This window comes from Heloderma suspectum, chromosome 2, assembly GCF_057233095.1.
Source record: "Heloderma suspectum isolate Gila_16-S chromosome 2, 16-S_ref, whole genome shotgun sequence".
In the NCBI taxonomy this organism is placed as follows: Eukaryota; Metazoa; Chordata; class Lepidosauria; order Squamata; family Helodermatidae; genus Heloderma; species Heloderma suspectum.
The window spans coordinates 244160244-244173566 of NC_139459.1; positions in this window are offsets into that span (position 1 = coordinate 244160244).

Here is a 13323-nt window from a genome sequence, read left to right on the forward strand (position 1 = left end):
GCAAGACCCCATTATATGGGCTTCTTATTTGCTTCATTGCACACTTCTCACAAAGTTAATGAGATTATTGCAAGCCCTGCCTTCACCACTGAGAATTTTAATCCACTACAAAGATAACATTGTCAGGAGTGTCAGCCATACTTTTGTTATAATGTTTGTATGGGGGACAGACACTGAGTGACTGCAAATTACCACTTATTTCCCCCCTGAGGTAATGCAATCAAAGACCGTAAGTTGGGGTGACATTGACCCTGCCCTGAAAAGGCAAAAAAGGGCCATTGTATGAGCATGTTGAAGATCCATGCAAGGAGACAACTTTCTGTGTGTTGTAAATCAAGAGCCTACAGCTGATGTTGACAATGGAGAAGATTCTGACACATGGTGTATATGACAGGAAATGTGATGGGAGAGATTTGGCAGTCCCAGATGTAGAATTCAGGACTAGGGCTTCTGTATACTGACTGCTTAATGCAGGAAATAGATCAAGTGGACAGCTGTACCTGGGATGAATGAATGAATACACATATGTTTATTTGGATTAATAAACGTATGTTCACTTTAAGTTACCATGTAAAGTGTAGTCTTCTATGGGATGCCTAGAGCACAACTGTTTTGGGCCCTGACAAGCTGTGATTGGAGACTGTACATGTGTTGAATGTAATCTGAGAATACCCCGTTGGTTGTTATGTTTTTAGTACCAGGGATAGAGAGTTGATTGATGGGCCTTGGGTGCTATGCACCTTGATGAGGGTGGGTGGGGGTGCCATTTTCTATTCTGCCTCAGGTAGCAAAGTCTTGGACCAGCCCAGCTGCTCAGCTTGAGGAGACAGGCCTGAGTCAACAGGGCCAGGGAAGAGTCTATTTGCCCTTTGAGTCACCTGGCACCTGCTGACCTGTTAGCTGCCAAACCAGCTTCTGGCCATCTGCATTGCTGGTGCTGAAGCTCAGCAGTTCCCTCCTCTGACAAGCTACCTTGGTTGGTGGCATAAGAAGCAAGGCACATGGGTGCCACCACTCTTGACGGTTCAAGAGCCTTCCTTAGCACTTTATATAAAATTATATTAGCATTTAGGTAGCAGCAACTTTATGAATCTATGTTTTTGTGCCTCTGGTGCCTGCCCAAGCAAATGCATTCTTTTTTAATAATACTATATGGTTTCTCTTCTGTCCATCCTTTATGTGCCACCTTCAGTTTTTAATCAGCAATGTAAAGAGCTGGGATAATAATGGGATTACATCAGGCATTGGTTATGCCATATGTATGCCCCGGCCATGGACTGCTAAGGTTTGGAGATGCTGAGATAGTGATAAGCCAGATCCAGGTTTGCTTACAAGGAGACTTTATTGAGTACTTACAGCACACAGGCATACCTAATGGTTGGGTTCAGAGAAGCTGTCTGATTCAACCACTGGGTATGCCTGTGTGCTCTAAGTACTCAATAAAGTCTCCTTGTAAGTAAACCTGGATCTGGCTTATCATTATCTCGGCACCTCCAAACCTTAGCAGCCCACGGCCGGTGCATACACCATAGTATTGAAAAAAAGAACTCCAGCTGCTTGAACATATTGTCAGTGAGAACTGACATTATGCTAGCACAGCACCTTATGCTTCCCTGGATGCTGAAAACAGACTGTGTTTGTGTGTCAGAAAGCAGTATATGGTGGTTCTTTTGCAAAATGTACAGGGAGCCAGTGGATTCATATTGGGGCCTGATAAATATTTGCTGCTTGCTGCTAAATCATAGGGATTTTGCCAGCCAAACAGTATATCCTGATTCTGGTCCTCCTTTTGCTGAAATTGCTTTACGTGGTATTCACACACGTGAAGATGGAATAACAAATTCTCCATTAGTGACAAATCTTTGGAAGAACTGTGCATTTAACAGCATTTGCCCTGTGCAAGTGAATTTGCCTGCCTGTCATTGTCTGCTTGGTGGCCAGCAGGAGGAACTGGGTCTGGGGGAAACTCACTATGTTGGGTAACCACACAGGGACTATCAGCTCATGCAGTCATTACTGTTAAGCATTATGGCTGGTAGTGCAGTGGCAGCTGTGACTTATTGCAAGCACTCGGGACCAGAGTGCAAGCATTCTGAGAGGGTCAAGTAAAGGGGAACAACACATTTGGAGGAACAGCTATGTGCAGCAAGGAATGAAATGAGATGTGGGAAAATGAGAGTTTTTTTTCCCTCCCAAACAATGGTACTGTTATATTGAGAGGATTGCAAGCCTTATTACTGAAAATGCTTACAGTTCCTTCCAGTGAATGAGATTTTTTTGTATCCTGGGCCGATGATTTTGATGAAAATGATTTTCTCACTTGTCTTTCTATTCCTGATAATCCAATTTGTGTGTCTGTATTCTACTGTCCACTTTCTGGAGTATTGATTTATTTCCTCACCTTCAAAAGTGCACTTTGTTGGTCTCAGATTCTGAATGCATTGCAAAACATACATAAATTTATCATAATAAAATATTAAAATATCTGATCATGTTATATATGGGATGATAAGAAATAAAGACAAAGCAAAATCAGTGCTAGGGATGTACGGATTCCCCACCATCCATTCTGGTGGGGAATCCATGGTGGGGGGGAGGCAATCTGTTCCTCCCCCCTGGAATCGTCGCAGAGTGGCTCTTCTCCGTGAGGATTCCACAGAGCCGAGGGCTGCCCCGTTCCACCGTCGTGATGAATTCTGTGTTGAATGTTGAGATCAAACCTTGACATCTAAATCCAAACTGCAAGCCTGGAAAATTAATTGAATTTCAAAACTTGCAAAGCTTTGCTTCAACTGTGCTTCCACACAATGTTTAGTAAATCTACAGAATCCTGAATGTGTGCCAGTTCCAGGTTTTTCAAGGCAAGATGTTCTCAGTGGGCTGCATTTCCTGAGTAGCCCCATCTCTTTCTCGTCACCGTTGCTGCTGCCCATTTGCTTGCTCTGTCTCTCTCTGGGTGCAGTCTTCACCACTGCCCAGAGGGAGAGGGCAAGCTGAGTGAGAGCATGCCGCTCCTTCTCCATTCTTCTCTCACTGCTCACTTGCTCAGAGAGGTAGTGACAGCAAGCAGGAGAAGCAGCAGGGTGAGGGTCAAGGAGCTCTTGGCAGTGTGGGAGCATGGGTCTCCTAGAGCATGGGTTTTATTGGGTATCTGACTGTCATCAGTCAGTGAGATACAGGAATAGGAGCTGCTGTTTGGGTATCATCAACTAATGGCACTTCAAAGAATGATGACTAATATGGTCTTCCACTATATGCCTCTTTGGTGTTGAAATAGTCATTTCTGGAACCCGCATGCTATTCCCCCCACCCACCCAAAGGGACTTGTTAAATGCATACTGGGACCATTCCGCCCTCCTCTTTTATGCTGGTCAACTATATATATATATATATATATATATATATATATATATATATATACACACACACACACACACACACACACTCACTCAGAGAGCAATCCTATGGGCCTGGAAGACCATAGGATTCTTGAGAGTCATAGAATCATAGAATAGTAGGGTTGGAAGGGGCCTACAAGGCCATTGAGTCCTCCCCCCAAGGCCTTGGCTGCTGCTATAACTTCAGAAGGTGGACTCCAGTATCCAATCCCTCTCCCTCCCCCCTCGCAGCCACTGTGGAAAGCACCACGCTGGCTGTTTTCCAAGGTCCTAAAAGCAGACTTGGAGAGGTCTCTAAAGGAGTGTTCCAGTGGGCGGGGAGAGAAGACGCCAGGATATGAGGAATCCTATGGCCTCTCCAGCTCCAGTCCTGCACCTGTTAGCACGCCCTTTCTGGACTGGCTCAGAGGCCCATCGAAAGGAAAAAGCAGAAAAAGGGGGACAGTGAAAATCACCTCCATCACTCTTCCCTAGGGATGTCATGGGCATCTGGCTGGCGCTCAAAGCCTGGCAAGAAATCGCTGGCTCCACACCCCCTAGATGCCAGCTCGCGAATCCCCGGGATGGGACTTACCTTCGGCGAATGTCCCTCTCGGCGGCGGGTCTCGGCGGCGGTTCGGCGGCGTTTCGTCAGGGGCAGCAGCCGGTCTCCCGACCGGCTGCTACCGCCGCCATTGCAAAAAAGAAAAAGTAAAGTAAAAAAACCCCCACACACCTGTGATAGGCTACATAATGATTTACGTAGCCTACCACGGCTAGATTTCCAAAGTCAGCCATGATAGGCTACGTAAATCGTCACATAGCCCATCACGGGTGACTTTGAAAAAAAAAAAGCGTGTATGCAAATGGCAGCGCCCATGGGGCGCCGCCATTTGCGTTCCTTATTTTGGCACATCTTATTTTGGCTATTTGCGTTGCCCTTATTTTCGCCGTAGTCTACGTAAATCTTTATGTAGACTAGACGTGCCAAAATAAGGAACGCAAATGGCGGTCCCCATGGGAGCTGCCATTTGCGTACGCGCTTTTTTTTTTTTCCGAAGTCACCCGTGATAGGTTACGTGACGATTTACATAGCCTATCATGGCTGACTTTGGAAATCTAGCCATGATAGGCTACGTAAATCTTTACGTAGCCTATCACATCTTGAAAAAACAAACAAACCACAAGTCTGCAAATGGCGGTGGCGGCAGCTGGTTGGAAGACCAGCCGCCGCTGCCGCCCGGAACATCCGCCCCAGGTAAGTCTCATCCCGGGGGGGATCTGCGGGGGGCGGGGGGGTGGCAGGCCGTTCTACCACAGATTTCGGGGGGCTGAATGCACTGGCATTCGGCCTCACTGAGATCCGTGGCGGAATTCTCTGCCATTCCTAATTGGTAATAGAAAAAGCTATGGGGTCAGAGCCATATTAACAAAGACTTCGCAAGACTGCAGATGCCATGAACAAGATGCTGATTACAACCATAATTATTTTTTGCCTGCTCTTAAGAAATTAGACACACACACAATTAAAAAAAATACGATGTGTGTGGCTTTTTTTCTGCTCCTTTGTTTACTAGACTCACAAGAATCTTTCAACTTTTTGTTTCTGCCAATCACACACTTCAAGAACACTTTACCCTTATTGTTTGGAGAAGGGACGATGAGGTGGTGGGAGTGGCGGTCTAGTTTGGTTTTCAAAACAACATCTGAACCAAGTTTTTTAAAAAATCAAAAAATCAAACTAGAATTCTTTCAGTAAATATCAACAGCATTATTTCCCTCTTGATTTCGATTTGGTTAGATTTATTTTAGTGTGTATAGTTAAATGATGTAGCTAACGCAGGAGTTGGTTTGAAACTCAACATTAAAAAAACTAAAATCATGGCATCCGGCCCCATCACTTCCTGGCATATAGATGGGGAAGAAATGGAAGCAGTGACAGATTTTACTTTCTTGGGCTCCAAGATCACTGCAGACGGTGACTGTAGCCATGAAATTAAAAGACGCTTGCTCCTTGGGAGGAAAGCTATGTCAAACCTAGACAGCATAGTAAGAAGCAGAGACATCACCTTGCCGACAAAGGTCCGTCTAATCAAAGCTATGGTTTTCCCAGTAGTAATGTATGGCTGTGAGAGCTGGACTGTAAGGAAGGCTGAGCGCCGAAGAATTGATGCTTTCGAACTGTGGTGCTGGAGAAGACTCTTACGAGTCCCCTGGACTGCAAGGAGGTCAGATCAGTCCATCCTAAAGGAAATCAACCCTGAGTGCTCATTGGAAGGACAGATACTGAAACTGAAGCTCAAATATTTTGGCCACCTAATGCGAAGAGAAAACTCTCTGGAAAAGACCCTGATGCTGGGAAAGACTGAAGGCAAAAGGAGAAGGGGACGGCAGAGGATGAGATGGCTAGATAGCATCACCGATGCAATGAATATGAACTTTACTTGAGCACACTCCGGGAGAGAGCGGAGGACAGGAAGGCCTGGCGTGCTATGGTCCATGGGATCACAAAGAGTTGGACACGACTGAACGACTGAACAACAACAACAACAACAACGCAAGAGTACTAGAATGCCAGAATGTTAAGCTCAGTCCTAGTACAGTAGATTGAGAGACTTCAGGATGCATGTCTGTGTGGTTCCTCCATAGCCCTCTAATGCATACTCTGTTGAACAGCTGTAGGTGGGAAATAAGAGAGTGGGTGGTAGTATGGCTGAGGGATGTGGCAGATAGTTTTGGGGATTGCTTTTGCACCTGTTTCATTATGTGGCCCTGCCTCTTAACTGGTATTAGAATTCATCCCCAGGAAACCTGTTGCAGCAGCAAAGACTCTTAGCATTGTGCTCGAGGTCATTCATGAGAGCGCAACATAATCTACATTAGCGCCAAATTGAATACTGCCCCTTGATCAGAATGTAGCTCGAGCACACTCAATAGTTTTCATGTACAAGTGACTATAATAAAGGTAACCCATGTGCTTGTTTTCCTTTGGTTTTAAACTTAAGCCAGTCATGTAAAGTTTATGCTTTGAAGCAAGTGCGTATACCAACCCATGTCACTACAAATAACAATTCAGTTACAGCATGATTACAGTGTCTTGACTTAGTTTGTTCAGTGCTGATAGAGTTTCTGACATATTGGCTACAAAGACAGATCAGTGTACAGAACTGCACTGAGAGACTGTAGTGCATCTTCAGTGTTCTTAAAGCATGAGTGCATGAACTAATCTGCATGAGTGCATCCGCTTGGTTCCCACTGGCAGGAAACTACAGTGCAACTGAATGCACAGATGACAGGGACAATGGCGGGTGGTGAGGGCTGTGTTGTCCTGCCTGCTGAGCTGGCTTCCTGTGCTTGGCTCAGTTATGACCTGGGAGGAAATTTCTCTGCCTTTCCAAGGCCACTTCCCACAGTTAGGCCGCTCCTGACATCATCTTTAGCAGTGTGGGAACTGGACCTCTTGTGGAGCTCCATTGAAGTGGGAAGAGTGAAGCTGTGTCTGTCTTCTGCAGTGAAGACAGGCGAAAAGAACTTATTCAGCTTCCCTGCAATCTCTTTATCCTTGGTTAGTAGTTTCCACGGCATGGGCCTCACCTGTGCATTTCTTTCAGACTCTCAGTGTCAATGTTGCTAGGTGGCTGTGGAAGGAGCTATGTTGCAGTGTCTTCCATGTAGGGCTGGACAAATGTGTCAGGTTCACTTTCTTCCACATTCAAATGTTTTAAACCTCAAGTTCTTTCCATTCTGTATATGAAGAATTTTACAAATGTTGGTAAATTCTGATCAAAGATGAACTGAAATGAAATTCTCACCCGTTTGCACCAGCCAGAATCAGTAAGTACAGCTATTCCCAGGATGGAGAGGACCATCAGGGCCAGCCCTCCCAGGAAGCAGGGCGAGACGCCTGCAACAGGTGGCAGTGTGGGAGGAGCAGGGAACTGTGCCCTCACCAGGAGGGCCTGAGGCCACACCTGCTGCCCTGCTGCCTCCAGCTGTTTTCCTGCTGTGGCATTTGCCACAGTGTCAGAGTGGCCAGTGGGGCTCTCTGGAGCAGCTGCTCACCCTTCCCTCATCATCACTCCCTTCCCCTTACATTTGCCACCATGTCTTCTCCATGGAGAGCTTCATGGCTTGAAGAAGTGGCTGTGGGGCTCTCATGAGAAGACATGGCAGCAAACGTAAGGGGAAGGGGTGTGTGTGATGGTTGGAGGGGGAAGGGGGGTGGGCATGATGCGGTGCCACTGCCATGTATTCTCTCCCACCTCAGGCAGTGAGAGAACTTGCACTGAGGCTGAGGACCATTATGCATCTGCGGTCTGCCTGAAATATAGCTGGTAAAGATGAGGAGCCTGTAAGGCAAAAAAAAGAGAAGCAACCCTAACTGAGCACCATAAACATGGTTGAATATGCAGGTAATGAAACCCAAAGAGCTAAGCACCCAAAGCCCTGGGCCTAGATGGACCAATCTATCAGTTTTAGGGATGTACGAAATTGGCCTTACCTGGCTCCACCAGGTTCTGCTGAGGGGGGAGGCGCTCCGTCCCTCCCCCCAGAATCCTCACTGGCCAGCTCCGCTCTGCAGGGATTCCACAGAGCTGCCGGTCAGCTCCGCCAGAAGCCAAAAATCCGGCCACTGGCTAGCAGGGACACAAATGGCGGCAGCCGTAGCCACTGCCGTTTGTGTCCCTGTAGTCAGCCGTGATAGGCTACATAAATCTTTACGTAGCCTATCACGTCTGACTTTAAAAAACAAAACAAAAATGCGCGTACGCAAATGGCGGCGGCTACAGCTGCCGCCATTTGCGTTCCTTATTTTGGCCCATCTTAGTCTACGTAAATATTTACGTAGACTAAGATGGTGAAAATAAGGGGAACGCAAATAGCGTAGTGGATGCTATTTGTGTTCCCCCTTATTTTCGCTGTCTTAGTCTACGTAAATATTTATGTAGACTAAGATGGGCCAAAATAAGGAACGCAAATGGCGGCGGCCGTAGCCGCTGCCATTTGTGTACGCGCGTCGTTGTTCTTTTAAAGTCAGACGTGATAGGCTACGTAAAGATTTACGTAGCCTATCACGTCATTTTTTTTTTTTTTTACCTAGCCATGATAGGCTACATAAATCTTTACGTAGCCTATCACGTCTTTTTTTTTTTAACACTGGAAATGGCAGCGGCGGCAGCTGGTCAGAAGACTGGCCGCCACCGCCGCTGAAGCCGCTGCCTGAACTGCCGCCGCCCGGAAGATCCACCCCAGGTCTCATCCCAGGGGGGATCCGCGGGGGGCAGGGGTGGCAGCAGGCCATTCGGCTGGCATTCGGCCTCACCGAGATCCGTGGCGGAATTTTCTGCCATCCCCAGTCAGTTTTGGTTTCTCCCACATTTGAATGTTTTTAATGTCAAGTTCTTTCCATCCTGTTTCTTAAGAGATTGAGATTGTAAATTCTGGTAAATTTTTTTTAATCAACAAATGAACTGAATGAAATTCTCCCTGGTCCCTACTCCCATGTCACTCAAGACAGGGCTCTTAGCGTTGCACTCCAGAGCCCACCAGGAGTTCAAGTAGCTGACTGCTCCAATGGGCCTTAAGAGAATGAACAGAGCTGCAGCCTGTTTCCATTTGGGTTGCTCTTCCCTGTCAACAGCTTTCCACCTATCCGTCTTTTCAAGCTAAGCTGAGGTACTTCCTTTACACTTATCAGCTTATTACCCTTTGGGGCAGAAGCACAAGTGAACAAAGGCAATGCATGTGAATGGCACAAAGCCAAACATAAGTACTGAAAGCTGTCAGTTCATTAAAAGATTTATTTTCTTGCCAGGAATAGAGAACAGGTAGGGAGGTGACTGTTCTCTCTTCCCTGCAAGAAATACAGCATCCACGTCCCTCTTTTTCAGTGCTTGCTGACCTCTGCCTCTATTAGCTACTGCTACCCTCAGGATTCCCTGAGGAGTGAAAAACAGTGCACTCAGTGTGCCTAAACAGTAGAGCCCGTAAAAAATTAAATAAAATCCCCCTTTCTGCCTCTTTTCAACAATAGAAACTGTGCTGCTCCACAGTCTTCAGTAGCATAGATTGGGAGGACAGGCATGTTGTGCTCCTCCGCTAGGCCACAGGGGAACTACTAAGAGAGATTTGTCTATTGGGCTGTATATAAATGCAATAAATAAATACATGAGCAGAAGCTGTATCTAGAGATGCTTAAGGGCGCAATCCTATTCAGATAGGTGGCTGCCTCCAAACGCGGAGGCGACTGCCTATCCAAAGCAGGGCAGGAGAAGCACAGAGGGGATCGTTCCCTCCACACTTCTCCTGCCCTGCATTTTTGGCTAGACGGCCACAGGAGGGTGGAGCAGGGGAGGAGGCTGCTGTACGACACACTGGATGTGTTGTACAGGCATTTCCACCCTCCCCACCCTGGAACGCCCCAAGGAATGCCCCTTTTAGGCCGCTCTGCACTCCTGTTGCGAGCACGGAGGAGGGGGCTGTCCCGCGCTGCCTCCAAGGCAGCACGGAAGTGTGGGGAGGTCGGTTCTCCAGGAACCAACCTTGGAGCGCGGGCTCTGAGGTTGGTTCCCAGAAAACCAGATATTCTATGTCCATCTAGCCACTGTCTAGCAGCCATAGGATTGATCCTTCCGGAGCTCTTGTCTTTGTGAACTGCAATATGAACCGGACTCATCAGACAACTAAGTTATCCATGGGCTTTCACTAGGGTTGGCGGAGAATTTCTCCCTGAAACTTCGGGGGGCCGAGCACCAATGTGTTCGGCCCCCCGAACAAGTTTCGGGGAGAAATCCTCCGCCCCCCGCACCCCCCGGGACGGGACTTACCTTCGCCGAATGTCCCTCCCGGCGGCGGGTCCGGCCGGCGGTTCGGCGGGTTATCGAGCGGGGCGGGAGCGGCAGCCGGTCTTTCGACCGGCTGCCGCCGCCGCCATTGCAATAAAAGAAAAAAAAAAAAATCGTCCCCTGATAGGCTACGTGACGATTTACGTAGCCTATCAAGGCTAGATTTGCAAAGTCAGCCGTGATAGGCTACGTCAATCGTCACGTAGCCTATCACGGGTGACTTAAAAAAAAAAAAAGTGTGTATGGATAATGGCGGCCCCCATAGGGAGCCGCCATTCCCGTTCCTTATTTGGTCGCCGTAGTCTACGTAAACGTTTACGTAGACTACAGCGACTAAATAAGGAACGCGAATGGCGGCTCCCTATGGGGGCCGCCATTAGCATATGTGCTTTTTTTTTTTTAAGTCACCCGTGATAGGCTACATGATGATTGACATAGCCTATCACGGCTGACTTTGCAGATCTAGCCGTGATAGGCTACGTGAATCATCACGTAGCCTATCAGGGGGCGTTTTTTTTTTTTTAACTTTCGCGTTCGTGGCCGGGCGACGCGGGAAGCCTCCTCCCCGGCCTGAATTTCGGCCAGGCGAGGCGGGAAGCCTCCCCCCCGGCCTGAATTTCGGCTGGGCGAGGCAGGAAGCCTCCCCCCCCGGCCTGAACTTGGTGGGGGGAGCAGCGAAGCGCCTCCCCCCCACCGCGAACAAGCTTCGAGAAAATGTAAGTGACTTTCGTCCACCCCTAGCTTTCACACTCCCTGAATGTTTCCAATTCAGTTCTTGGCTCAAGTGTATCCAAATGCATTTAAATGCTTTTTAATGAGGAAATTCATTTAAAAATGTGTATTTTGAGAGAAAAGACATTTTAAAATAAGTTTTAAAGCACAATGTTTGCACATTTTTGTGATGATTTTTTAAAAAAGACCCACATCTCAGATTAAGGTGGAAAGAGGAGGCAATGGGTTTAGAAGCAAACGCATGTGAAAGCGACACAGAAATAGACTGATTCATCTATCCCTGGCTGTATCTAGTGTGATTTCTTCAGCCTGTAATTTTGATGGTCTCTCTCTTTTGACCTGAAGTGTAAGCAGTGAAACAATTAATCTAATTGGAAAGCACTTCCCAATTAATTCTTTAGCCACAGGGGTGCTTGAGAGAGACAAATTTCTCTCAGTGCTGAATTAGAACCATCTCTTTATTAGTGGAGCTGTTTGTACCTAACCAGGCGGTTTCAAAGGAAATGATGAATACTCTCCTGTGCTTCAGAGCTCAGTTTTTGTTTTTTTGTTTTTTAAAGTAAACCTTTCTCTGCAGTGTTTCTTTTTGTTAACTGACTGAGAAGCTTGGAGAGGGGAAAGGAGGTTTAAATAAATCTGGGCAGCACAGGGGAAAGAGCTCCAAGTTGTGATGGGCATAAGAAGTGTGAGCTTTACCATGGCTCCCACACATAGTTTCTCAGCTACAAACATATAAGAGCCAAAGTTCGAGTTCTGCTGGGAACTTTGGTACCTCCCCACTTCTCCTCTGCACATCCTGATGTCTATCAAAGGGTGACTGGAGGATAAACCTTCATTCTCCTTGGGACCCAGAATTATGAGCCTTTTTCTCCTCTAGCACCTGCCATCCTTTTTTTCCAAGGTTCATGGGGCTCCTCATGGGGTAGGTAAGGTTACTCAGCGTTTTGTATTCACAGCAACCCTGTAAGGTAGATTAGTCTATGAGATAAGTGGTCGAAAGTCACATACTGTGCAATGCCTTCTCAGAAGTATGCCCCATTGTGTTCAACGGGGCTTATTCCCAGGGAATTAGGTGTAGGGTTGCAGTCGTAGTGAGCTTTGTGACTTGAGTGTGGATTTGAACCCAGCTCTCATTCCGGGATACTGCCAGGGCTGGGCTGCTGGGTGCAGGTCTGAGACTTCGTGGTCTGGGAGGGCTCCCAAATGACCCCTGAGGGTGGCAGCGATGTACTGTGACAGCAGCAGTGATGCAATGGTGATGCCGTGCCAGCTCCTCCTCCTCACCTACAGCTTGCAAAAGGACATGCCGAGCCAGCATTTAATTAACTTTGGTTTCTTAACTTCTGAGCAGCAGTGATCTGAGGCAATCAGATGCTGCCTTTGGGGAGACATGCCCAGTGAGGGCAGGGCACAGGGGGGGAAAATGGGTGGTCTTTACATGGATCCTGTTCCCTCATTGCTTGTCTTCCTCCAAAGGCAGCATCTGATTGGTCAGATTGCTGGTACTCCAAAGTTTAAAAAGCAAGGAAAAATGCTTAATTTTAAATGGCATTGCCTGGTCTGCAGCCTTGGCACCTGCTTTTGCCAGCAGCAGGCTAAGGGCATCTCTACAGCAGCCTAAAATCCTGCATTTAAAATGGGGCTTTCTGCTTCCATTTTGAATGCAGGATCATGATGACTCCCTTTTAGACCTGCTTCCTTTCCCCCCACCCCCTTCCCCCTCCTTCTCCCCGTATCCGAGTCTTCATTATCTTTCATTGATCTCGCTCCTCTTCTTGCTGCTTTAACTTTTTTCATGCAGGGAACTGAAGTGGAACACAACGGGGTAATCTGATAGCTCATCATCGGCGATCTATTTAAAAACGGAACAAAGGGCATTTAGGGCAGGAGACGCCTTGGATGATCACGGCGTCATGTAAAGAGCCTGCCAACTTCTGTGAGGGAGCAATCTCAATCGCAGGATAAAAGCTCCGTGTGAAGGAGCCCTAAGAAGAGGAGCTGCTGCTGCTGCTAACCCCCTCCTGGCCCAGGGTAACAAACAACAAAAAAGGAGGGGTGGCTGGCATGGAGCAGGAGGGGAGCAATTTGCCCAGAATCCTCTCAGAGCTCATGGCACTTCTGGTCTCATTAGTCCTAGCTGAACACTTTGTCCACTGCACCCACACCAGCTCTTGCTGACCATGGTAAAATTTACAATATAATGGAAAAATCTGCAGCCACACTGCATATGTCTTTTGTAATTACACAGAGGGGTACAGGGCTTGCTTTTTTATTACCTTCCTAGCTCAACCTTTTGCAAGTCCTGCAAAAACAGCAAACTCTCCCAGTTGTTGAACAGCATGATAGTGTCGAGTGCACGGTGAACAAAT